Source organism: Rhinatrema bivittatum, chromosome 3 (genome assembly GCF_901001135.1).
Source record: "Rhinatrema bivittatum chromosome 3, aRhiBiv1.1, whole genome shotgun sequence".
Lineage (NCBI taxonomy): Eukaryota > Metazoa > Chordata > Amphibia > Gymnophiona > Rhinatrematidae > Rhinatrema > Rhinatrema bivittatum.
In genome coordinates, this window is record NC_042617.1 from 330412632 (window position 1) to 330439919 (window position 27288).

Sequence of the window (27288 nt, forward strand, 5' to 3'; positions counted from 1 at the left end):
CTCGGCACCACACCCTTTCCCAGCTCTCCAAGAAAAAGAGAATATTTAAGAGAGGGTATGCAAAAAAGCAGAAATTTATGTGGAAGGAAATTTAAAGTTAAAGTTCTCAGCAGAGAGGTATAAACAAATAGTAATCTGCTGTAATTTAAGGATTGAATGAAAGAAAAGTAAATTTGAGTTACTGACAAAAGAAATTAACTAAGATGTACATATTTTATGGTTTATTTTTAATAACTAGTACATAAATCGGTTCATCAGTTCCAGCGAATGAGGCACATGCATACATAGATTCTGCAGGAAGATAACTTGCAAAAGTGTAGGCAGCTTCTCTTTTCGATTTTGCAAAGCTTAAGATAGTAGGTGCTGTGCTGGAGCTGTGCCCAGGACCAGAGGACCAAAGAACTCCCGTAGAAGGAAGCCTGCCTACGCACTACAACATCATGAGCAAAGACTGCAAAGCTTTGAGTGACATTCTGCACGCCTGCCTCAGAAAAACACGCAGAAATTGGTGCACACAACGAGATACAAGAAAAGGCTGACAGAATATACTGCTCTCACTTTCTCAGCATTCATTTATACTTTTCTGGGTGATTTTTCTCTTCAGAAAAGAAGTGAAATTTGCAAGACGCCAAAGTGAAAATATTTTGAGAAAAGAATCATACTCTTGGTTTAAAGTAATTGGTAATAACAGTTTCTGTTAACCTTTTGAACTGAAATAGGTTTTTTTTCCTGTTGGTGAATTTAGTTACATTTTCTTCTTGATATACTGCAAATCCATAACAGATCAATGCGGTTTACATGTAAAAGAAAAAAATTCACATGCATCTGATCCTTGTACCTACAAGATAATAGAAAATGAAAAGTTAATATCTGAAGTTGTTTGAAAAACCTGAAAAGAGAAAATAAAGTAATTCATAGTGAAAGACAAACAGTTAAAAGAACTATACTTACCAACTGAAAAATTCACTTGCAGTTATTAAAGGTGCTCCTGAAAGGTAGACGTTTTACTTGTTAACAAAAGAGGATTTTTCCATTCATGTTCTTTGAAAAATAAATTTTGTTGAATTTGAGAATTTGAGTCATGATATTTATTACTGTAAGTTAACATTTCATTCCTTAAAATGTTATCATTAAGTTATCCTTCAGAACAAATCTTATGCACGTGCATCTCTCCCATACCTCTGTCTTGGTAATGTTCACAATTCAGAGAAGATGTGTACTTTTCATGTGAGACTGCCACTGGAGGGAAAAGTGAGGGAGAAAGATTAGCCACTTTTGGTTCTATGATAATATCAAAGCTCTCCCTTTCCTGTTTTGTCGGTCAGTAATGGTTACAATAAGTACAGTCATTATAACTAAGATATCAGCTCATGTGCTAAAGTTATTAGCTACCCAAAGGGCCCTTGCTAGGCTCTACAGATCTGGTTTTCAATAGCCGAGTAAACAGAGCAGATGCAGGCTTCCTCCACACCCACAAGCAAGCTGGAGGTCTGGGCTTTATTTTAATCACCATCAGGAACACATCAATGCCTCTGATAAATGTGGCTCCCCATTTTGTAGGGCTGCTCCAGGCCACAGCAATTTTTGACTTGTGGGTCGCTTTGTGTGGATTTGCATATTCCTGGCTGAAACCAAGTTATTGAGGATTCACTATTCAATTAGGTAGTCCCACAAGCAAACTTCCTTGCAAAAAAAATAACAAAAACAAATTGGTCATGTGATATTCATGCAGCCCAACCATTTAATAAGTATGAACCATGTAAGATATTGTGTTATTCTATACTGCATTTTAAAGGGTCATAGTCTGGAGGGACAAAAGTGCCTGAGTTATATATTTATCAGATTGATTTATACTGCACCCTTTGTTCAGACATTATTCTAGTGCTGAAACACTTCAGAAACAGCCAGCATGAAAATGGATGGGCTAGGACAGGAGAAAAAGTGGTTTTCTTAGAGCCACAGAGTTGGTGTCAGAGATGGGATTAGAAATAAGGCACTGCACTGAGAGATAAATGTAATGTTCCCAGTCACACAGAGAAACTGCGTGTGTATGAGAGAGAGAAACTGTGACAATGACAGAGAAACAGAAGGGACAGCACCTATAGCAGCAAAACAGCAAATTTGTTGAATCCTGGACAGAAGCTTGAAATGAGCAGAGACTGTAACGAACATTAGCACAACCTTATAATTGCTTGTTCTTTATTTTCTGTACATTTTAAATTTTATCCTTTTACCCCTTTTTGTATTACCCTGGCTTCATATGTACTGATTGCTTTAACAATAAAGTTTCTTGAATCTTTTGAGTTCATGGAAGAGCTGGGATGAGAACGGAGGCACAGGGAGAAAAGAGACGCTGACTCACATCCCAGGTATTTTTTCCAACTCAATTCAGTCCTCTCACCTCTGGGCTACCCCCTCCAATGTCCCAGCTGGCTAATGTGTAGATGATTTGAGTCTGCCTCTATATTTCCTAGGGAACCTTCAAATCTGTAACTGTAGCATGAGAGAAAAGTGAAAACTGTAGAAATATATAATAGATTTTTTTTTAATGTACGAAATGATGGGAAGTAAAGAGAACTAACCATTTTAAGTGCAATTTCCAGCCATTGACGTGGGCTAGGGGTTGAAAGCTATAACTTTGAAACTATTTCTGGAAATAAAGTTTACCCTGACTTGTGGGTGAAGGAAGGCGCACTCATTGTAAATTAGAAAGTTCTCCTGCTAGGAGGAAACGGTTTCACTACTTCAGAGGGATCTTCAGAGCATGCTATAGCTTTTGCTAAGTCAGTATAGCTATGAGGGAAGGGGGAAGTCCCTTTCCTCTCCACCTATTGACTGTTGAGTTTGTCTGTCAAGGATTCAGCAGACGTAGCCAACACCCACCGTGCTCAGTGAAAAAGTAGCAGGTGTTACTTTTGTATTGTAATGATACCGTTTTCCAGAGAAAAAACAGGGCAAGAACAGAAACAGCTGCATGCCGCGGGAATGTGTTGTAGGACAGTTTGAGGAGAAAGACCTTTAAGCCAGTCCTGGCATTTGGTCCTTCCTGCACTGTTTTTTTCCTGGTGCACTGTGGCATTTGCCTGCAGTGCTCACAGCAAATGAAAGCTACCTAACTTGCAAAGCTTTACTCTGCCTAGGGATGAAAGTTCAAAAACAAGGACCAGCCCAAGAGTCTTCCTGCAGTAACTGAGGTTGCATCGCGACTCTGGTCTTTATACTTAATGCTGTCTTATGACGAATGCACTACAGGTTGCTTAGCTAGCATGGCATTAGGCTTCTCTTCTTTCCAGCTCTCCTGGCATCTATATACCCTCCAACTATACCATAGAAGTCCTCTTACATCTAAAAACTCCAGGCACACATATGGAGCCACAAGGCCTCATTCTTCTTCACAGGTGAAGAATTTCAATGCAATGATAACTTCTCTAGACAGATCCATATTTAGTTACTGGTCAGATTGCAAAGATAGCCAGTAAACTTATTCGGCTAACTTTGGAGGGATATTCAGAAGTGTGGCCACAGTACTGAATATAGATGGCTATCTTAAAGAAGCTTATCTGGCTAACTTTAGGACTGCTCTACGGCATTACCAGAGTTAGCTGGATATGCATAGACTGCCTCTGTTGTGTGCGAGTAGATTTTGTGCATGTTCATTGTGGAAATGCTGAAAAAAACCCAACTGGGTTGCGGTCCTCGAGGACTGAGTTTGGGGACCCCTGATTTACACCTTCAAAAAAATGTAATAGATTTGTAAAGAAAACCATGCTGTCATTCGCCTTTCATGTATATCTATATGGCCAGTAATCTTGCTTTTAAGAACAGCTTCTACCATTTTGCCCAGCATCAGCATCAAGCTCATTGGTCTATAGTTTCCCAGATCACCCCAGAACCCTTTTTAAAAATTGGTGTTGCATTGACCAATGGCCATCAAGTCTATGGGAACTGTGACTGTTTTAAATGATAGGGTACAGATTACTAATGAAAAGTCTGCAATTTCATATTTGAATTCTTTCATCTGGTACTGGTGATTTGTTTGTTACTCTTGAATTTGTCAATTTTATTACACCAGGGAAGTCAACTCCAGCCTTCGAGAGCCACAAACACCAAGTTTTCAGGGTAGAGTTGCATACATTGGAGGCAATGCATATTCATGCATATTCATTGCAGCAATCCTGAAAACAGAACTGGGTTGTGGCCATCAAGGAGTGAGTTTGCAAAACCATGGTATAAATAAACATGTAGATAAAGGTGTGCAGGTTATCTATGTGTTTTTGGATTTTCAGAAGGCTTTTCACAAAGTCCACAGGAGACTTCTCAGGAAATAAATAAAATCATGGGCTATGAAGCAGTGTCCTATTTTGGACTGGTAACTGGTTAAAAGACAGGAAACGGAGTAGGTCTAAATGATCACATTTCCAAATTGAGAAAGGTTCATTCTAGTACCACAGGGATCAGTACTGGGACTTGGACTGTTCAATATATTCATAAATGATCTGGAAAACAGAACGAGTGAGGTGATCAAATTTGCAGATGATACAAATTATTCAAAGTTGTTAAAACAGCAGCAGATTGTGAGGAACTGCAGAAGGACCTTATGAAACTGGGAGACTGGGCATATGAATGACAGATGAAATAATTTCAAATTTACTGTGGAAAAGTGCAAAGTGATGCACATAAGGAAAAATAATCCCAATTACAGGAACGGGATGCTGGGTTCTGTATTGGGAGTCATCACCCATGAAAGGGACCTTGTGGACATTGAAATCCTCAGCTCAGGGTGAGGTGGCATTTACAAAACAGAAAATAAATTGTTAGGAATGATCTGAAAAAGGAATGGAGAACAAAACGGAGACTATACGGTAATCATGCCTTTTTATTAATCCATACAGCGACCATACCTTGAGTATTGTGTGAAGTTCTGGTCGCCCATCTCATAAAAGCCATTGCAGAACTAAGAAAGGTACAGAGAACGTCAACAAAAATGATAAAAGGGGATGGAATGACTCCTCTAGGAAGAGAGGCTACACAGGTGAGGGCTGTTCAGCTTGAAGAAGAGGCAGCTGAGAGGAGACAGGATAGAAGTTTATAAAATCAGGAGTGGGGTGGAACGGGCAAATAAAGGGTGGTTATTTACCCTTTTAAATAAACCTAAAACAAGGGGGCCCGCCATGAAACTAACAACCCAAAAAAAATGGAAAAACAAATCATAAAAAGTATGTTTTTTTATTTTTTCACTCAACGCACAATCAAGCTATCGAGTCAGTTGCCCAAAGACATGGTGAAGGTAATTAGCATAGCAGGGTTTAAAAGAGATTTGGTCACGCTCCTGGAGGGAAAGTCCATAAATAGTTATTAGCCAGGTAGACTAGGGAAAGTCATTGCTATCCCTGGGAATGAGTAACAAGAAATATATCTACTTTTTGGGATCTGCCAGGTATTTGTGATCTGGACTGGCCACTGTTGAAGATAAGATGCTGGGCTTTATGGACCATGGTCTGACCCAGCATGGCAGTTCTTTTGTTCTCTCTATAGATTCCTCGTTTTCTTCTCTCAATCTTAAAATCCCAATTCTGCCTTTTCTCCTTTCACTGACATATCTGAAACAAGTCTTGTTAACTTTTGTCTATATTTTGCTGTTTTTACTTCATTCATGCTTTTTCTGTCCTGACTACCTTCCATGCTTTCCTCAGATTTTCCAGATATTTTTTCTTGTCTTTCTCTTTCTGAGATCCCTTGTACCTGTTACAGTTTCAGTTGCTATAGAGCATCCCCTCCACCAGAGGACCTCAGAGACAATACTCTCCAGGCTGGCCAAGCTCCTCCCTCCTGCCTGCACTCCACCCAGACTCGCGCCCTACATAACCCTACCTTGTCAGTTCCAAGATGCTTCTGCATCAAGTCACCATTTGCTCCCTGCCCTACCCAATCTTGCCTTGTGACCTCCCCAGGTCAATCCTTGCCTTGCTTTGTGGCCTCCAGGACTTCTGACCTCAGCCTTGCCTTGCCTTGCTTTGTGGCCTCCGGGCCTTTTTGCCTCTTGCCCTGCTTTCTGGCCTGTAGAGGCCTATCCTTGCTCTGTGGTCCATCTAGGCCTCTGCTTGTCCTACCCCTTGGGGCCTTCCTGTATCGCTGCCTTTGGGTTTTATATTCCATGTTGTCCTTGTCTCGCCCTGTCTTGACTTAGTTTGTTCCAGTCCAAGCCTTGCACCAGCCTCATCAACATGTCCAAGCCTTGTTTCAGCTGTACAAGGCTGTCCAGTCCTTGCTCCAGCCTCACCTGCTGCTCCCGCACCACTCTAGGTGTGGTGTTCCCCACACTCCACCCAGAATAGTGCATAACAGTACCCTTTGAATGCTAATCTTTTTACCCTTGCTTTATCAGCCACTTGTTTTGAAAACTATACTGGTCTTTTTATCCTCTTATTTTTATTTATTTTCCTAACATAAACATTTATCGGTTTTAAAATGGTCCTTTTTTTTTAGCTTAGCCCACTGTTCTACTTCACTGAGCGCTCCAAATCCTACCAGTGTCTCCTTAAGGTACTCCCTTATCTTAATAAAATTGGTGCTATTAAAGCCTAGGCTCCTGACCTTTGTGTAACCCCTCCCTGATCACTTGAGCTCAAATGAGACATGAATATTAGGGATACCAACCCCATTCGAGTGTATCAGGTCCAGTGCCACCCTCTCCCTCGTGGGTTCCATTTCCATTTTTCTGAGGAGAGGCCCTTGAAAGGAATTCAGAATCTTCCCACTTCCTTTTCTGCAGATAAAGTGCTCCATCCAACATCCGGCAGGTCAAAACCTCCCAACAGGAACATTTCCCCCTTCATTAGAGCATTACATATGTCTTTGATTAAACCTCAAAGATAGGTATCATCACACTTGGATAGCTCATGGGTGGATTCAATAAAAGGTATCCCTGCTGGCAAAGACTACAGTTAATAATAAAGCAATGCTTTCACACTTAGCAATCTACCACACTGAAGCATTGTGTGCTTATAAATTGCGTGTGTGTGTCTGCACCATATGTGTGTAACTCTTCAAGAAAAGGGAGGATCTCCCCTCCTACGTCTGTCATCATATCTCTCTTTTGTCATGAGTTGTTCTGAGAACCCTTCATAGCATCTCATGGCGTAATGTCTCCAAGTGGGTACATTTTGCACATACCTCACTCATAAGCCAGAGTTAAACTATGAAATCACTGGTATTGCACCGCTTCAGATAAGTGCTCTCACAATTCCAGTATCTGGAATTCTCCTGGATTGCACACATTTGTCTAGCCTCCCTGACATCTGTTACTACAACTTTTGGTTTCCCAGAAGATCTGGATGTGAAAAGCTACTATGCTATTAGTGGCAGTGTACAAACTCATGCTATAATCATCTGACTAATTCAAAAATGATCCCAATTCTAATCCTCCACCTAGTTTGGTGACTGACTCATGCCTGTTTTCTTGTAAACAACTAAGGCTATACTGCTTCTGCTGCTTCTCAAATGTTTTTGATGAAGTTACCTCAACTCATGGGTTTATCATCTGTTCTAACAGCTGATCCCAACACATGCACGTCTTAGGACCTGATTTACTAAGCTTTTCTTCCCCCATATATACAGAATGGGAGTGGATTAGGGCCTTAGGATTGTCTAGAGAAAAAATCTGAACTTGGCATGGGCCTGATTTAAGGACTAGGAAAAAATAGCAAAATGGCAAATGATGGAAGGTAAAGACCAAAATGGCCCATTCGTTTTGCCCAAGTGCAATTCATCCACTTTTGGAAGATGTGCGAGATGTAACCTCCAAGGGTGAAACAGGAAAGGGAGAGCTTTTGAACTGTCATGGGGCTAAAATGGATAATCTCCTCCTTGCTTTTCCTCCAATGGCAATCTCACATAAAAGAATGCCTCTTCTTGTATTGTAAGTATTCACAATACAAGAGATTTCCCTGGAGGTAGGGGAGAGAAGAAAGTGCCATAAGATTGGTTTAGAAAAATAATCAAAGATAAAATTCTGAAATACAATAGATATTAATTCATAGTAATAATTACTCAGGTGCTCAAATGAAATAGAATTTATTTTTAAAGGAACAGAAACTGAGGAAACGTGTTTGGTTAACAAGTAAAATGTCTTTACATTCTTTCAGGAACAGCTTTTAGGAATGTGCATTCGTTTAAAATGAATGTTAAATCCGAAACAAAAAAAGCCCCTTTCATTTCATTCATAGGTCCCCCAAAAACAAATGAGGCATTTCATTCAAATGAAACATATGACATGTGTTTTATTTGTTTCATTCCCATAGATTTGAATGGCTCCTTTAAAGTGAATAGAGCCATTCAGCTCTATGGAGCTGTCTCTGGCTGGTCATGTGGGAGCCTCCATATCAACCAGCCCTTGCCGGTGACTCATGTGTGATGTCACAGAACTAACAGGAGGCAACAGCACGAAAATCGGAATGCAGTTCAATGTATCAGAGTGAAGCATTTTCCCAAATCAGCCAGTCGCTGCTCTGTGGATCCAGTGATGCTGATCCTTACTTCTGAGCATGTGAGGACTCGGAAGGTGCATTTGCTCCTTTGCATTCTGAGGAGAACATGCTTCTGTTGAGCTCTTTCCCATAGTGTTCAACACAACAGTGCTCTTGTCCTTTCTGGTTGAAGACTAGAAACACTTAAAATCCTTTAGGCTACTGTGTTCATTTGCGCAGATTTTTATTTTTACAGTATATCTTACCGTTGCTCCCAGTGAAAAGGAAAGCTTGTGTTTTTTTTTTCACAGCCTCATAAGTCCTACTTATCTGGCTAAATAGCGCTGAACACACTTTGAATATCTACCCCAGAGTGTGTTTCTCTGTCTGGGTCTGTAGTGCACTAGAGACAGTGCATCTACAAAGCAGGCAGGCAGGTTGCCACTTTGTGGATCCTGTGACTGTACTAGTGCACACAGAGCAGAGCAGTATCTGCCATCTGTGCTGTGTGTGCACTTGTGCAGTACTGTGAAGAGGAAAATACTTCAGTGCACTGTTACACACAGACAGGCCATTGGAGCGCACTGTTAACCTGCCCTTGGACGCGCATTTTCCCTTACCCCTTATTCAGTAAGGGGCGGAAAACGCGCGTCCAACCCGCGGCACCTAATAGCGCCCTCAACATGCAAATGCATGTTGATGGCCCTATTAGGAATGTGCGCAGGATACAGTAAGTAAAATGTGCAGCCAAGCCACACATTTTACTCTAATAAATTAGCGCCTACCTTTGGGTAGGCGCTAGTTTCTGCCGGCACCGGGAAGGTGCACAGAAAGCAGTAAAAACTGCTTTTCTGTGCACCCTCCGACTTAATATCATAGTGATATTAAGTCGGAGATCCCGAAGGGTGTAAAAAGTAAAAGAAAAAAAAATTTAAATTGGGCCGGCAGCTGTCGGGCCGAAAACCGGATGCTCAATTTTGCCGGAGAATGGTTTCCGAGCCCGTGGCTGTCAGCGGGCTCGAGAACCGACGCCGGCAAAATTGAGCGTCGACTGTCAAACCCGCTGACAGCCGACTTACAGCTTATACTATTGTTATTGTTACCGCACCACCTAATTTACATACTGAATCACGCGCACCGGCAAGAGGCTGGTGCGCGCGCCGGGAGAGCGGGCGTTTGTCCGCTCTTCCACGTTTTTACTGAAGCGGCTCGAGAGTGATTTCTTCAGTCAGTGAGTCAGTGGTATTATCATTGTCAGTACTACAGTCACTCATTCAAATTAATAAAGATTAAAACATCTCTAGTATTTAAATCCCCTCTGCCTACTTTGACCCAATCACCACCCCAGGATCATGACTTCACTGAGTTCCTCTGCCTGCTTTTCCCCAATCAGCATCCCAGGGTCATGACCCCACTGAGTTCCCCTGCCTGCTTTGTCCCAATCACCACCCCTGGGGCATGACTCTACAGTGTTTCTCTGCTTGCTTTGCCCCTGTCGGCTCCCAGGGTTATGACTCCACTGCCTGCTTTGCCCCAAAAACCACCCTAGGATCATGACTCCACTGAGTTTCTCTGCCTCCTTTGCCCCAAACATCTCCAGTGGGGTTTGACACATCCTGTGTCCTATTACCCATATGAATTGCCTGGAGCTTTACATCCTCCCACTTTCTCTTTACCTGTCAACCCAGTTAACTCTCCAGCTCCCAGTGCCCTTTCAAATGCTGAAACTGCTATAACAATCAGACATAAAATAAAAAACCAGAGTGCAAATTATACTTTCCCAACACTTCGACTTACAGCTTATACTATTGTTATTTTTCCAGTACACATTTTATTAACAAATATACAGACAAATAATTCACAATCACTCTTAATAAGTACTCCTTAAATAGAATGGTCTACAATAGGCATCCCCAAAGTAGATAAAAAAAAAATAAAAATAGTGCACTGTTGTTTGCAATTGGCCAAAAAGAAATCTTTTACTTACCTAGAAAATTGCAAATTAATTATATAGGCATGATTAACTACTTACAGATCTGTCTTCCCATGGGGGGTACTCACATCTTCCGGGTACTACTTTTGTTTTCTTCCAGGTACTACTGTTTCACTAACCAGTCATCCAGAAATCAGAAACCTTTGTTCCTAGGAATCACTATGCAATAAACAAAACTTCATCCAGAAATCTTTATCTGGGATACACATCAAACATCCAGAAATCTTTATCTGGGAACAGCCTTCGGACAAGATTGGTCCGAGTATTAGTGTTGGATCTGAGCCTGCCCGCAGAATCAGATGCAAGACCCCACAATAGATAGCCACATGTAAAGCAAAAAAAAATAAAAATTCAAAATTTCAAAGATAGCCACAGCTATCAAGTCCCTGTTCAGGTGCCAAAAATGTAAAGCTTACTCTATGCTTATGTCAGTTTGTAAGACTAAGGGCACCCAGTACCCAGCATCTCCCAAGAACACTTATATTGATTAATAAAAATACATTATACTTTTACTGAGTCTAAGTGTTCTTGTGTCCCTGGCTATAAGCATAGAATAAGCTTTACACCTGCTTCAGCCTGCCATGCTCCAACTACCACCACTGGGGCCTGACACATTAAATCAGCCTACCATGCTACCACCACCACCACCAATTCCAGACATACCCTGCTTTAACCTGCCATGCTCCAATCACCACCACTGGGGCCTACAAGCACTGACTGACTACAACTGCCTGCCATGCTCCAACCACCACCACTGGGGCCTACAAGCACTGACTGACTACAACTGCCTGCCATGCTCCAACCACCACCACTGGGGCCTACATGCACTGACTGACTACAACTGCCTGCCATGCTCCAACCACCACCACTGGGGCCAGAGATAACCTGATTCAACTTGTCATGCTCCAACCACCACCCCTGGGATCTGACACATTGTGCTTCCTCCTGCCATCCTCCCTCTCACCACTACCACTGGGGCCAGACACATCCTGCTTCAGCCTGCCATGCTCCAACCTCCACCAATGGTGTAGAATTGATTATTATTATAAATGCAGAATTTGTAATTGTATGTGGTGAGGGCAGGGGGGACAATAGGTACAAGGCTGTAAAGATCACCTAGGGTACTTAATGCCCTTGCACTGACCCAGGGGGAGTGCTCCATACAAAGACTCCCACCATTCACTCATCTCCCCCTTCTCCGGGGGAAAATGCTGGGGGAAAAGGTGGGAGGTAGGTCTTAGGGTTCCTAGAGGTATGGCTTTCCCCCTTCTGCAGCATTTGAAATCACCAAAAGGGTCAGACTCTAAGGTGGGCCCCCTTATACCTCTTGATGATTTGACCTGTACTGTGCCTTGGGGGGGCGCTATTTCATCCCTCACCTCAGGCAGCAGATTGCCTTGAGCTGCCCCTAACCTCCTTATTCCTGCTAATTATATCCCTATACACCCAAGTATCCTCCTGGCTCTGGCCACTGCCTTATCACACACTCTCTCTCTCTCTCCTGGGGATCTTCCCCAAATGGTTTACTCGGTGCTAAACAGAAATCAGGCTTGGTTTCAGTCTCTTACAGAAAGACCATGGTCCATTATCTTCTCTGTCCCAGTCCTATCTTGTGTCTGTGCCTGCCAGCAAGGGTTTATACTTGACTTAAAGCAATTCAAATACTGAATTTGTGGCAAAAAGCAAGGAAATACACTTTCTCCTTCCTTTGCTAAGATACTCTCTGTGTAAAGTTTGGATTACTTAATCAGACTCTTAGGAGGGTGATTCAGCCATGTGCTCCTGGGCCTGGATACCTCTGGATAGGAAGTCTCTCAGTCTCTCAGCTCCTGGCTTCTCTGTCCCTTGTTGGGATTTTACATGCAGCTCAGCTATAAAGCAAGAACAGCTGACTGTCTCTCTATTTCCTCAGAGCACAGACTTCTGTCTTTTCCTTTTGATAATTAGCTTTTCAGGAGAAGAAATGATTACAGGACTACCAGATATACTCCTCTCTTCCTGGCTTCTGGCTCCAACTCCTGACTATCCCCACCTCTCAGACACAGACAGAGCCAGGCAATTTGCGCTTTTCTCCCCTAAATGCTCTCCCAGCATTCCTCTGGCTTCTTCCTTTGCTGGCTATGTAATGCTTTTCTCTGGGTAGGTTAAAAAAGTATAGCCTTTTTTCCAACTTGTTAACACTGTGAGTACTGGATGCTGGTTTTTGCAGAACATTTGTCATTCACAGGGGTTTTAACATATTTTCATATTTCTTCACCTTGGCTGCAGGAGCTTGCAGTCTCTGAAGGGTTAAAAACCCTTTTTTGACAAATCCAAAAGACATCACTCAGATCCAGACACAGCTCTATCCACATTGTAAGACTTCAATAGATGATAAGCTCGTAGCAGCAGGAAATTGGTTTACAGTAGCTTGCTAAACTTTGTTAGATTACTTCTTATTCTGTCTGTTCCATCAGGGATGTACACTCTTTTTACAGATCTTTGTGTCAACTGGAAAATGGCAAACTTTTCTTCTAACCCTTCCACAATATCCCTCACAAAGATATTGAACAGAATTGGTCCCAGGACAAAAATCTGTGCCAGCCCACTAATTGCCTTTTTATCCACAGAGTAAATTCCATTTACTACTACCCCCTGTCATCTGTCATTCAACCAGTTTATTATCCAGTCTGCCACCTTTGGGCCCAGACCCGGGTTACTCAGTTTATTTATTAGCCTCCTATGTGGGACAATATCAAATGCTTTCCTGAAATCCAAGTAAACCATATCCAGCACACTCCCTTGATCTAATTCTCTGGTCACCCAATAAAAACAAATCAATGAAATTCATTTGACATGATCTCCTTCTGGTAAAAAAAAAACAAAACATGCTGTCTTGCATCCTGAAAACCTGGCTTTTCAAAAACCAAAGGGTGGTATGATGGTCCTTCTTTAACAAGTCATTGAATTTTTGGTATTATTGAATATTTTTGTTTTGCAATACATTTTTGTATCTCATCTATTACTTCGTTTGCAGCATTATTAGATTTCTATTTTGTGATTCCATATTATTTTGGGTAGATGGGCATGCAAATCCCCATGTTTAAGCCACCATTAGCTCCTCCCACTTCTTCACTCCCAGCCTCTTGTCCCTGTTCCTATACTGCCCTCTACACCTGTCCCACGCATGTTTAAATTCCTTTAGAGCGCTGACCATTATCACTTCAGCCTTTATTCCAGCACCCAGGCTCCCTCCCAGTCTAATCCACACAAAACTACTGAGGCTGTTGTCTGAACATCCAGTTGCGCCCCCCCCCCCCCCCTGATATTTGATGTTAGGTTGTAGCCATGATGTCTCCATATTGGTTACTGCAGCCCTTCTTGGAATCCTGATGAATGCACATTTTTTCACACTGCACATTAGTTTTTATTCTCCTCTCTAAAGATTCATGTGGCTGAGCAACACTCAAACCCGCTTCCTCAGTTCTACCTATTATTTCTAAAATCTCAGCCAAATCCATTTCTAGATTAGTCAAGGCTGTTTTGAGTTGGGGTTTTTTTTTTATCATAACCCCATCTGATATTTCTGTGGGCATGGCCAGGAGGGTTTTTCTGGATTGCAGCCTCCCAGTACTCTAGTGCTCAAATCAGGAGTTTAGTTATCTAATATAAACCGGCTGGTGGGGCAAGTGTATGCATGTCTAGGTCCCCCTCCCCCCACCTTGTCTGAGTCATAGTAATGCAATGGGACTCCTGGTGTTACTGGATGGAATCTGGGGATCTCGCTGCCTTCCCATGAAGGCTGCCTTACATGAAGAGGGGCTCCTACTTACCCCCGCAATCTCATCTCTCCACTGTGTACACTCGAATAATGGAAAACCCACACAGTCAGTGCAGATCGAGAGAGGCTGAGAAACAAAAGTAACTCCACTCCAGCTAGGTTGGAGGGTAAAATTGTCCCAAGAGCCAGACTTTTGATCAATGCAAAAGCATTTATTTATCTTCTTCTGTTATGAAAAAGACTGGCTATTAGCAGAAGAGTGAAATTTGTCACCTAAAAGGTGAGTCAATGACATTTTCAGATGCAAATATAACAGTTTTTATGCGTGCTCTAAAATAGATCTTTCTTTCTTGATAACCAGTTCACTTCAGTCTCTTTGCAAACCCAACTTCAGGCAGGAGAGTTCCTTTTAGATATTCATTTTTCCCTTCCTGTCTTTTGTGCCAGAGCCAGGCTTCCCTCTCTCATTAATAACTCCCATTACTTCTTTTGCACAGATTTGCATATTTTTCCAGGGAAATAGCAACTGTGTTTCACCTTCTCCCTTTAATCCCTGTTTATTTTTATTTTACAGGTTATAAAATACAGATAAATGCTGTGGTCTTGAAGACACTCATATAAAGATTCAGCTTCCATCAGGCATGTTAGGCTGATTTATTCAGTGAGACCTTTATAATCCAGTTTCTGTTAGAGCTCTATATGAATCATTTAAATTTATAAAATTCTGATCAGGATTTCTGGACTCATGTAGGTGTGTTTGTGCAATAGTTGTGAGCTCACAATTATATTTGGATGGGGCCCAGTCGACAATGGTCTACAGAGCTGCTGCCATCCGATCCCAGTCAGGACCAGTTACAGTTAAGCTGGTCCCTCCATGCAGGCTGTCTCAGCACCTATTGAACCCATTGCTCTGCTCTCCAGAAGATACCTGTCTCCCTAACTTTAAACAAATCAATAAACAAAACCTGCTCACACTTTCGCCCAGACTGACGCAGGATTCTCCCTCACTTTGCCAAATGCCTGGGATTACTGGACTTTAACTAGGTACAACAAAAAGAAAAAAACAGAACTCACAGGTATCTCTATTCATTTTTTATCACAACAGTTTGTAGTGTGCACAGGAATAATTCTCACTGGCTGTGTGAGGGGAAATGCTCTTAATGGCTCTTCTGGTTTTCTTTCACCCTCCTTGTAGTTATTCTCACAAAACAAACTATTCTCTGTAGGTCTGCTTTCAGTAACAACTCCAGCAAGCTTCACTTTCACAAAATCTGTTGCAGTTTCTGTATCTTTCCTACAGCAGACACTTACAGGCTGATTCAGAAAAACACGCGGGAGAGCTGGCGAGTGCCCGCTCTCCCGGCGCGCGCACAGGCCACTCTCCTGGGCGCGCGATTCAGGAGGGTGATTCAGGAGGGAGGGAGATTCAGGAGGGCGCATGATTCAGGAGGGTGGCCTATGCAAATTAGGGCCTGTGGTAAAAGGAGGTGCTAGGGACACTAGCGCGTCCTTAGCGCCTCCTTTTTGACAGGAGCAGTGGCTGTCAGCGGGTTTGACAGCCAACGCTCAATTTTGCCGGCATCGGTTCTCAAACCTGCTGACAGCCACAGGTTCGGAAAATGGACACCAGCATAATTGAGCGTCTGTCTCCGACCCGCAGGCCGATTTTTTTTTTTTTAATTTTTACTTTTTTTTTTACTTTGGGGGCCTCCGACTTAATATCGCTATGATATTAAGTCAGAGGGTGTACAGAAAACCAGTTTTTTCTGCTTTTCTGTACACTTCCCTGGCACCGGCAGAAATTAACGCCAGCCTTTGGGCAGGCGCTAATTTCTGAAAGTAAAACGTGCGGCTTGGCTGCACATTTTACTTTCTGTATCGCGTGGGAATAACTAATAGAGCCAACCACATGCATTTACATGTTGCGGGCGCTAATAGTTTCGGGGGGGGGGGGGGGGGTTGGACGTGTGTTTTGGATGCGCTATTACCCCTTACTGAATAAGGGTTAAAGCTATCGCTTCCAAAACGCGTGTCCAAACCTGGGCTAACAGTGCGCTCCATGCCTCTCTTGATGTTCCTTTCAGGTTTTGTCTGTTGTAAGAGTGATTCAGGGTAAACCATTCAAGGCCCTTCATGCACTCACTCCCACAACTTACAGTCCTTACAAAAGAAGCTTAATAAACCCCATTTTGACTTTTCTTTCTCAGGATTTGTCTCCCAGATCCCTCAGCTTCTCTGCTATTAAAGCAATAAAAGTCTGTTTTACCTTGTCTCCAGACAATTCAGTCAACAGCCCCTCTGCTTCTCCAATTCTCGTGCTAAACTCTAGCTGTGATATCCTTCTGGGCAGCAGCTTCTAATTTCTGCAAAATTCACTTCTGTCTTGGAGGGCCTGACAGTCGAATTGACTGGCAGGCCAAGGTAATGCGGGCCCAGGCATGCTCGGGAAGGGGCAGGTCCCTAGGGGTAGGGTGCCACAGGACGAGGAAGGGCCCAGGAAGGCAGGGGTCACCTGAGGGACAGGCAGCGGAGGGGGGGGGGGGGGTCGGGGTCAGGAGAAGGTGAGGCTGTTATCAGTGAGGTAAGGCTAGGGGCAGAAGGAGGAGCTGAGGTGATGCTGGCCAATCCTGATTGGCCAGCAAGCCGTGTTTGAATTTAGGGTAGGGGCTGCCTCGGAGCAACGCGGCACAGTCCTTCTCTGCGGCGTGGCTGCTCCAAGAGGCAGAGGCCGTTTTCCCTCCCGCCCACCCTCATTATTATTATTGTTGTCTGTTATTTTGAATTGTGATGGCTGTCGCAGCGGATGGCCCGAGCCAATGCTGGCGGTACACTGTTTATATATTGATGAGATGTTGGATTCAGGGGACGATTTCAATGTGATGTACTACTGAGGAACGCTTGGGCGGCGGACTCCTTGCTAGAAGGCGGCGGGAGTCATTCGGCAGGCCTGGCTACTTGCTAGAAGGCGGCGGTGGCACACTGGGTTGGCTCCTTGCTGGAAGGTGGTTGGAGTCTGAATCTGGTGAGGAGGCCAAAAGGCAAGCTGAGTGGCTGGTGGAGAGTCGTCTTGCTAGAGGAGTGGCGGACGGCTGGAAGATTGTTACTGTTGATTTTGTAATGTTATTGGGGCTCGGGCCTCCAGGTTATTATTAAAGCTGCGGCCTTGTTAAACCCAAACCCCCATTGTCTGTGATTATTGAGGAATGTAAAGGGTGGATGTGAGAGAGTGATGTCCTGGATGCCCGTATTACTCTCTGTCCCTCCTGGCAGCCAGATTGCCTGCCTTGTGTTCTTTCTCTGATGATATCAGACACGGTCATTGGCTTTTTTTTTTTTTTTTTTGGCAGCTTCAAACTCCCCTTTAAGAGATAGAATCAACTACTTTCACTAGTGTATGAACATAAAATAGAACAGTTTTCTTTTTTAAAACATGTTTACATTTTAATCTCTGATTACATAATTTTGAACTCGGTTTAGCCAAGTTGAAAATGACTCTCCTGACCCTGAAAACAATGCACATCCAGATCAGGTTGATCTTTATTAAATGGCAATGTTGTGATCCAAAAAATAGACATAACCCTAGTGCAAAGCACTGTTTCCACTAAATGGGTCTAAATGTTCTTGCTTCTGCTGTGATTTTAATGGCTGCCATCTTACTCTATTCATAGCTATCAGCCTGAAAGCAGTGAGTCAATGTGTTGTGAAGAATTGTAGAGAGTGAATGATCAGAGACAAAGCTATTAGTGAAACAGGTTTCAGAGAGTAGTGAAGAGTGAGTCACTGATTTCTTCTGAGAGATTTGAGGAAAGCGAGTGATTACATCAGGGGCTGTTGAATGTAGCCTGGAGAACACCTGAGTAGGAGCTGCTTTCACACTTGGCTCTATAAACAGCCAGCATTGCAAACAGCCACTATTTATTGAGCCATTTGTAGAGTATGTGATACATACTTACTGCAAATTACATTTTTTTGTCCATGCAACATATGAACATAAGAAATTGCCATGCTGGGTCAGACCAGCATCAAGCCCAGCATCCTGTTTCCAACAGAGGCCAAACCAGGCCACAAGAACCTGGCAATTGCCCAAACACTAAGAAGATCCCATGCTACTGATGCAATTAATAGCAGTGACTATTCCCTAAGTAAACTTGATTAATAGCCGTTAATGGACTTCTCCTCCAAGAACTTATCCAAACCTTTTTTGAACCCAGCTACACTAACTTCACTAACCACATCCTCTGGCAACAAATTCCAGAGTTTTATTGTGCATTGAGTGAAAAAGATTTTTCGCCAATTAGTCTTAAATATGCTACTTGCTAACTTCATGGAAAACTGTGTATTTCCTATTTTGAAGAGACACCTCAACCACATGTCTGTCTAGTACAATGGGAGGCAGGCTGGTGTTGCTTCAGGACAAAAGCCGAAAGTTTACCATTTGTGCATTGGTATCTAACCAGATATTCTTTTCCCATGCAAATAGACAGTAAAATCAGAAACAGATAATCATAATTGAAAACACAAATTTATTTCCATCTTTTTAGCATATTTTTTACTACAAGGTGACACCATAAAAGGAGAGGTAATTTCATCATCTTATTAATGTCACAGGACTAGAACAATGCATATTAGAAACCCCAAACACTGAGGTAGGAAGCAAATTCTGATCTGTAAGACCTTAGGGTACCATATAGTAAAGCTACTGTAAACTATCCCTAGGGCTGTCTCTGTTACTCCCTGGCAATTTAGGCTCATGAGTGCCAAAGACATGAGTTACATCTGGGATTACTACAAGTTCTTCCAGAGCTTTGGGTTTAATATCAGGGGGGTTTTCTAGTGTGGGCAAGGTATCTATGGTAAGCTCAATATATCACAGCCCAAAGTGCCGAAGGCAGGGCATCCTGACAACTTTGTCTGAATTGCCTTCCAAAAGAAAAACAGCAGCTTATGATGCCATGGGGAATCTGCAATCAAAACAAGAGCTTTGAGTAGATTAATGCCAGGGCTGGGCAACACCGTCCAGATGCAATCTGTGAATAATCTCACAGGGACGGAAGGAGTCTGTGGCTAGTGATTCTGACTCGAGTGAGTGTTGTAAATTTGTGTGTGTGTGGAGGAGGGGGAAGAGAAAAGAAGAGAGAAGGTATGAACACAGGGAGTCAGAAAGCAGAGAGAGAAAAGGAGCGAGGGCAGGAATGACCAAGCCAGAGTGAATAAGAAAAAGAGAGGGAGAGAAGATTCAGTGTGAGACAGAGGGAAAGTGGAAGAGTGAAGAAGATAGTGTGAGATGGAACGAGAGAGGCAGGGAGACAGATAGACAGAAAGAGCAAGAGAGAGAAAGAAAGAGAAACATTATTTGCTTTTTTTCTTTTCTATTATGTTCAATGCACATCAGGAAGGATTATTTTATAATCCGGAAATCCCCTCAAATCTTCCCACTGAAAATAATAATAAATAATAAGGTCCATATTCCAAAGTCATTTAGATGGATAGCTCAAAAGTTATCTGTCTTAATACCAAAATAGGCTTGTTCAAGTCATTTACCTGGCTAAATTATAATTGGATGCATAGTCACAGGGACGTTCCTGGGAGGGGTTGAGTTATCCGCCTAACTTGTGTGGCTGGATAACTTGCGACTTATCTGGATATCTTGAAAAGATATCTGAGTAAGTAGCGTTCTTGCTAAAAATAAAAAAGATTTCAAGCGGCCTAAGGTTGATTTCCTTTCTCCCCCCACCTAAGAATAAAGATGCCCAATTGGGCCTTGCATCCCCACCCCCCACAGCTCCTAAAAGCAATAATGTGGTGGGATCACGGTAGCCATCCTAGCCCTCCAACCCCTCTCCTGATAAACCACTTCCATAAAGAACTTGAGGCCAGGCCTTCCCATCCCATCATCTCTCCGCATTCCCCCCCCCCCCCCCCAGTCACTCCCCACACTTCCCGATGCCTAAAAATCCCCGCCAGGAACAAAGTCTGAACTTACCCACTCCCAGCGAGATCCAGTTCAGCTTCTGTCAAGCTTTTTAAACTGACTCCATCTGCAGGGGTCTTGCTGGAGTTAATTAACTCTGATATATTCTCCTCAATGGAGGGTGACATTTTGCTGTAGAGACTGCGTCAATTTAGGAAGAAAGAAGAGGATGCGTTCATCAGAGCTCCAAGGCCTGGGCCTGACCCTAGGCCTAGGATCAGATGTCAGGACCTGGCCTTCAGGTCAGGCACTGGTGCCAGGCCTGGGTCCAGATCAAGGCCCTGACATCTAGACCCAGTCTCTGGGCCTGGCTGTGGCATCAGGCCTGGACTCGGGCTCCAACCCAGGACAAGGCCCTGGCATTGGGACCCAACCTCTGGGCTGCGCCGTGCGTCTGGACAAGGCCCCAGTGTCGGGACCTATAGCCTCCAGGCTGGGTCATGGCTTTGAGGCTGGGGTCAGGCTCTGGCTTAGGCATCGGGACCCAGCCTTTGGGCCAGGCCCGGGCCAAGGCCTAGGTTATCGGGACCTGGCCTGGCTACTTCCTCGGATACCCGACAGTTCAGGTAAGTGTTTGGGGGCTTGGATCTGGGCCAATGCCCCAGCACTGGCCCAGGCCTTGGCAGAAATCCCAGCATTGTGCTCGGGCCTAGGCCATGGCTCCTGCTTTGGGCCTCGGCCTTTGACCTAGGTGAGGCCCCGGCCTTAGGCCTAGGCCCAATCAGACATTTTAAATTAATTACACGAGTATGGTTCGTTTGATTCGGCGGGGCCCTCAATTCATTTTGGGGTGCCCCAAATGAAACAAGTTGCCCATTTTTCAAATTCATTTAAAACAAATGCACATCCCTAATAATTTATAATTTAGTTCAAAGACAACAGTTTCTTTGGACGGGAACAATACTTTGCTGCTGAAAGATGCAGACTTTCAGGGCTCCTGGGGTCCCTTCCTCAGGCTGTCTTCAACTTAGCATGGTGACATCTCTAAACAGCTCTTTGCTGAGGAGGGGGGTAAGAGGGGAGCTTTCAACTAATTCTATTTTTCATAGGGGTTAACAGTGCTATATTTCTAATTTTAGAATTGTTTTTCCTGATATCCGTTTTTCTTACAATGGCAACGTATTAAAAAAAAAAAACAGGTTAATGCTTGCTAAGCATTAACATTTTAATTTTTTAAGACTGGTTTCAAATTCAAGAAGCATCTGTAAATGAGTTTGCCTTTTTTTTCTTTCATTTGTTTTTTCCATGCTAAATATTCATGGTCGTTTATTTATGGGGCATTTTTTCTTGTAACTTTGCATGCAGGGAGTTGTTATATCTCAGCTTTAGTGGGTGGCTGAAAACACTTAATGAAGCATCTTGAACCGCACCAGGGCCACGGACTGCTGCATTCACACCTCTGGGGTTCCCTGAACCGTGCGCCTTCACGGCCTGGACGTCCTCCACATCTGGATACTCTTCCCAATGCAGCCACCTTCGCGATGTCTTGTCCGGCACCTCCCTTGCCTTGCGCCGGGTCCAGCCTGCTTCCATGGATGCTGCTTTTCGGGATATCACTTAGGTGCGCGTTGCACGCCCCTTCCTGCCATTTGAAGGCCCTTCGGTGGGAAAGATGTCTGGGTGCTGTTTGATTACATGCCAATACTATCAAACCATTACAGATGCTCTCATGTTATACAATAGACCAAATAGCATACATATATAACAATTAAAATTATCAAATGCAAGTTCATAAAAATATAAATTAAAAATATTTCAGTATAAAAAACCCAACTACTATCTTCCCTCCACTCTCACTAGGAAGCTGGAACAGACTGTATAGCAAAACTAGAATATCATCCAAATTATGCTCCCTCCCAACACCCACACATTGATAAAATAAATATAATGAATTAAAATCCTCAACATTCCACATCCTAAAATCCCAACCGACTATCCCCACCTGGAACCCATCCTTAATAACTATTTTATGTAGCTTTTGTTGTAACCTACCTAGGTTTAGAGATGTGTGAGTTAAAAATATTTAAATAAATAAATAAACAAACTAACAGCAAGTCTCAAACTCCCAGTGACCAGGTCACTCCCAAAGGGGCAACATCTTTAGGTTCATCCCTTTGAGATTAATCCATTTAAGGATGGACCACTGACATTGCAGAGGTGGCCTAAAAGGTTCTCCCAGAAGACATTAATGGGGGAGAGAGAGGGGCCAGCATGGGACCAGAAAATCAGAACAGAATGCCTCAGCAGGAGCAGCTGGATCCAGAAGAAAATGCTAGCTTACTATCTATACAAAATAATCTGTAGAAATGATGACATTAAATCAAATACCTTCTTACATATAAATATAGATAGACAGATAGATATAGATAGATATATACCATGCTCTTAGGAAGACGTGATTTCTGTCTGCAGCAGAGAACTGGAAGGCTCATCTGCATACTTCTCCCAGCAGCCCCAGCAGAGGATACCATAGTCTATATAGGCTTCAACCTCTACAGCTCTGACACTGTTGCCAGCAGTAGAAATCTGGAAAGCTCATTTGCATACATATCCTAGCAATCCTCTGCAGAAGACTCCAAAGGACTATGAGCTATCTAAGTTCAGTTTTCATAGCCCCTGTTTTTTTTCTAATAGTGGAGGGTGCAAAGGTTTAGTGACATACTTTACCTAGTAGAGGATACTATAAGTAATCTAGGTTTTAGCTTTCACTACTCCTTCCTTTTTTATTGTTTCCAGGTGCAGAAAACTGGAAGGTTCATTTGCATACATTTCCTAGCAGAGGACACTATGAACCATCTAAGTTAAAGCTTTCACCGCCCTTGTGCTCTTTCTAACACCAGAGAACCAAGGGGCTCATTTGCATACTTCTCCAAGCAGCCCCTTCAGAAGACAAAGCCGGCTGTCTAGGTTTCAGCACTATAAACAAAAATAGGGCCAGCAATTGTAAAATAAATTCCCATAAAACAAAATAAATGTGGTAAGAAATAGCTATTTATCAAAAAGGTTTTTTAGGTGTCATATAAGCTGGGTGAAAACACCATATACAAGCTTTGGTGAATCCACACCCACAAATATAATTATACTCTGTTTAATAAAGCAAGCAACTCAAACTCAAGCAAACAAAAACCCAAGTGCTCATCTATTTAAATAAGTCAAAAAAATTCAGAGTATTTATCTTGCACTATATCAACAGATGCTCCATATCTTTTTTTTAGTGCAGGATACAAAAGTAATGTCATGAACAGGAGACTTAGAAATGCAAATGAGATCGACAAATGAAAGTCCAAATAAAGCAGCAGATGGAAATCTATGTACAACTTTCACTGCCTCCATAACATACAAATTTTCTCTCATGCATGTTCATTGTGGATATCCTGAAAACCCAACTGGCTGGGGGGGTCGCCAGGCAGGGTTGAGAACCACTGTACTAGAAGTTCCAGTAGAGGACTTCTGAGAACACTGTGAGCTGTCTAAGCTTCAGCCTTCCCGCTGTTTCTAACTGCAGAGAACTGGAAGGTTCTTTTTCTTATTTCTCCCAGCGAAGGACACTGTGAAATATCTAGGTTTGAGCTTTCACAGCCCCCACATACTTTCCAATAGCAGAGGACCAGAAGGCTTATCTGCATACTTCTCTCAGCAGCCCCAGCAGAAGGACCTAGAGGAAACCATGAGCTTTCTATGTCTCAGTTTCCACAACCCACCTTCTACATCCCCTCTTCTTTCCAGCAGCAGAGGTTCAGAAGGTATGTGCAAAAATTCCATTTCTTATACATTCTTAACAACAGAATATTTATTTGATATAATAATAGAAATTAAGTCAATAAGGTGTATAACTGAGTAGCTATAAGTAGATTAATTGTAGTCTCTGTAGGATCACTGACAGACAAATATAAAATAACCAATAGATTAAAAGTACTTTAGATTGGTTTGAACAACCGTACTCCCTTAGAAATGTTAAATTGCTAACAACTGAACAACATTAAGATGCAGTCAGTAGTCTAGTATGAAATGGGGGGGAGGGCTATCCAGTTTTTTTGCACAGAGTGCCACCTGTAAGATTATCTACCATTTGGTAAGAGGTTATTTTTGTGCACTTGGTGCAAAGAGCTCCTTGCCCTCAGAGCATGAGTCCACTATCTGGAGGCTATCGTGGCTGAGGCTCGGGCTGGTGTAGAGGGTAAGGCTGCGCTGTGGCTGGAGGAGGCGCTCAGCCTGGGAGCAGGCTATTCTGGGGGGGGGGGGAGCTGGCTTTGCTGGGGCTGGAGGGGTGAGGGCAGACTGCTGGGGTGGGAAGAGGGAAATAAATTTGAGCCTCTGGGAAATTTTCACAGGTGCCTGTGCTGAAGCTGGCACTGGGATTGGGACTGAGAGGGGTAGCCGGGGGGGGGGGGGGGGGGCGAGCTCTATTGCTGTTGCTAGGGCTGGGGGAGGGAAGGGCCTGTGATGGGGATGAGTAGATTTTATTGGGGATCAGAGCAGGAGGGGAGGATATGCTGGGACTGGGGAGGGGGGTGTGGGTGGGGGCAATTCACAGGGACCACTGGGGAATTTCCACGGATGTCAGCTAGTTTGTGAATATATTCTAGATAGCTTTCCAGAACCCTTCAGTTTGTAAGTGAAATGAAAAATCACAGCAAAAGACCCTTGATTCATTTTCTTTCATTTGCTAATAGAATGAAGAAAATAATCCCACTGAAGTTGGGATTTTGTTTTAGGAAATAGCGTGCACTATTTGCAAGTAACACAGGTTATATCCAGACAGTATGCACTATATCTGAATAGTGCACATTATTTCTCAAAATGAAAAAAGCACCCCCCATCAAATTCAGCCAAAACCTTCTTTGCTGACACAAAATGAAATGAAAGTTGTGGCCTGCACACCCTTAGAACTGTTTGTAACTAATGTGTCCATAAAAATAATTTCAGCTCAAATACATTGGACATAAAGCTGCCCTGTGAGTCAATAGGAATGCAAAAACACAGGGATAGATGCAAAAACTGCATTGCCATCATTCTCTATTCAGAAACCATGGCCATCAGAAGTCCTGGACAGTGACCATCCTGCTCTTTGACAATTTTGACCTCAAAACTTCAACATTCAGCTCAGCAAACACAATAGTTGTGTAAAGGAAGCTTCGATTCCTCACCCATAAACTTGCCCTTGGTTAATACTAGGGATGGCAATTAGCTATTTTTTTTTTTTTTTTAATAGACGCTCCCTAAAAGTTCCTTGCCCAAGATTTGGATTGGTCAGCTCTGCGCTATAAAACCTTGGCTAAACATGTGCAGAGGAGCTGCTGCTTTGGTGTTGGAGTGAGAGGAGGAGATCAGTTTCCAGGTGGCCTCTGCAAGAGAAGAAGAACTGGAAAGGTTCTGACTCTTATTGGAGAGTTTTAATTGGACCAGCTCCCTTTCAGGAAGGAAGTCACCTCAGGCCTGAGAGGAAGTGACAGAGGGTGCTACTCTGCCCCTGCTGCCAACTGCAGAAGTGGGGGATTTACTTTGCCCTGGAAGAGAGAAGTGAGGGAAGAAGAGAAGAATTTTCCCATTTTTACAGGGAAGGAAACATTTTTGTATTCCATCCAAGTCTAAGACCTGGCCATCCACCAGAAGCCCACTGCTTGGCCACCCAGGAGTGTGGGTAATCCCTATGTTCCTAATAATAGGGATACTGTCTTAGAACGCATCAAATTGAGAAAAGCCACTATGGACTATTGTGCTTGCTTTTTGAAGATTCATCAACATTGATTTTTTTTATGACTTGGACTTTCTAGGTTATTTTTTTATTGCAATAAAAGTTTATTTTGAACACTACCTCAAGCTGTCCTGCCTATTCTTACAAGGAACAGAACCCTTAAGCTGAGCCATTGGACAGAACATAAGAACATAAGAACATGCCATGCTGGGTCAGACCAAGGGTCCATCAAGCCCAGCATCCTGTTTCCAACAGTGGCCAATCCAGGCCACAAGAACCTGGCAAGTACCCAAACATTAAATAGATCCCATGCTACTAATGCTGGCAACAAGTAGTGGCTGTTCCCTATTGATTAATAGCAGTTTATGGACTTCTCCAGGAACGTATCCAAACCTTTTTTTTAAACCCAGCTGCACTAGCTGCCTTAACCACATCATCTGAGAATGAATTCCAGATCTTTAATTGTACATTGAGTGAAAAAGAAATTTCTCTAATTTGTTTTAATTGTGCTACATACTAACTTCATGGCATGCCCCCTAGTCCTTATATTATCTGAAATAACAAATAAGCATTTCACATTAACCCATTCAAGTCCTTTCAGGATTTTGTATACCTCTATCATATCCTCCCTCAGCCATCTCTTCTTCAAGCTGAACAGCCGTAACCTCTTTAGCCTTTCCTCATAGGGGATCTGTTTCTTGTCCTTTATCATTTTTGTCACCCTTCTCTGCACCTTCTCCAGTGCAACTATATCTTTTTTGAGATGCAGCAACCAGAATTGTACATAGTATTCAAGGTGTAGTCTAACCATGGAGCAATACATCCTCCATTTTATGGCATCTGCATTTTATTTGCCATTCCCTTCCTAATAATTCCTAACATTCTGTTTGTTTTCTTGGTTGCCACAGCACACTGATCACTACTTGTGAGCAAATGGTGAGACTGAGAGAGGGTCCTCACCCTGTAAGCCTAGGGTCCTGGAGGCTAGACCTCCTCCCCACCAGAAGAACCCTGGCACCCTGGTGGCTAGTGGACTGTGTGAATGTGTGGATAAGGAGAGCCAAGAATAAGAGTGGCCCCGGGGGTTGTTGTGAGCTGTTACATTCCGGGAGAACCCCAAAGAGGGGGGTATACGTTTGGTTTCAACAAAGCCAAATCTTTGGAAAAAGAAATTTGACCACTTTTCTGAAAAAAATGCCTTATGAACCTTACCTAGCAATGTTTCAGAGAAATTTTACTAGTTAGCCTTAAAGAATGCACATCTTTTTCACTTGGGTACCAGACAAAGCTTTATGAATGCATATCAGATGAAACAGGCTGTAAGTACATCACCTGTATCTTTAGCTTGTCTTTAAGGGTCTTTCTTTCCTCTGGAGGCTAACAGGTCTTAAAGTCCAGGTACCT

At 43.0% G+C, this 27288-nt stretch overlaps 1 long non-coding RNA gene across 1 annotated transcript; it reads right to left on the bottom strand.

The window, feature by feature from the left end:
- Positions 1-297: 297 nt before the first annotated feature.
- On the bottom strand, positions 298-27288 carry LOC115088779. Its single transcript, XR_003855870.1, has 4 exons — positions 27217-27288; positions 1180-1239; positions 952-988; positions 298-838 (listed from the first exon to the last, which is right to left on the bottom strand). It is a non-coding gene; the product is annotated as an uncharacterized LOC115088779 (long non-coding RNA).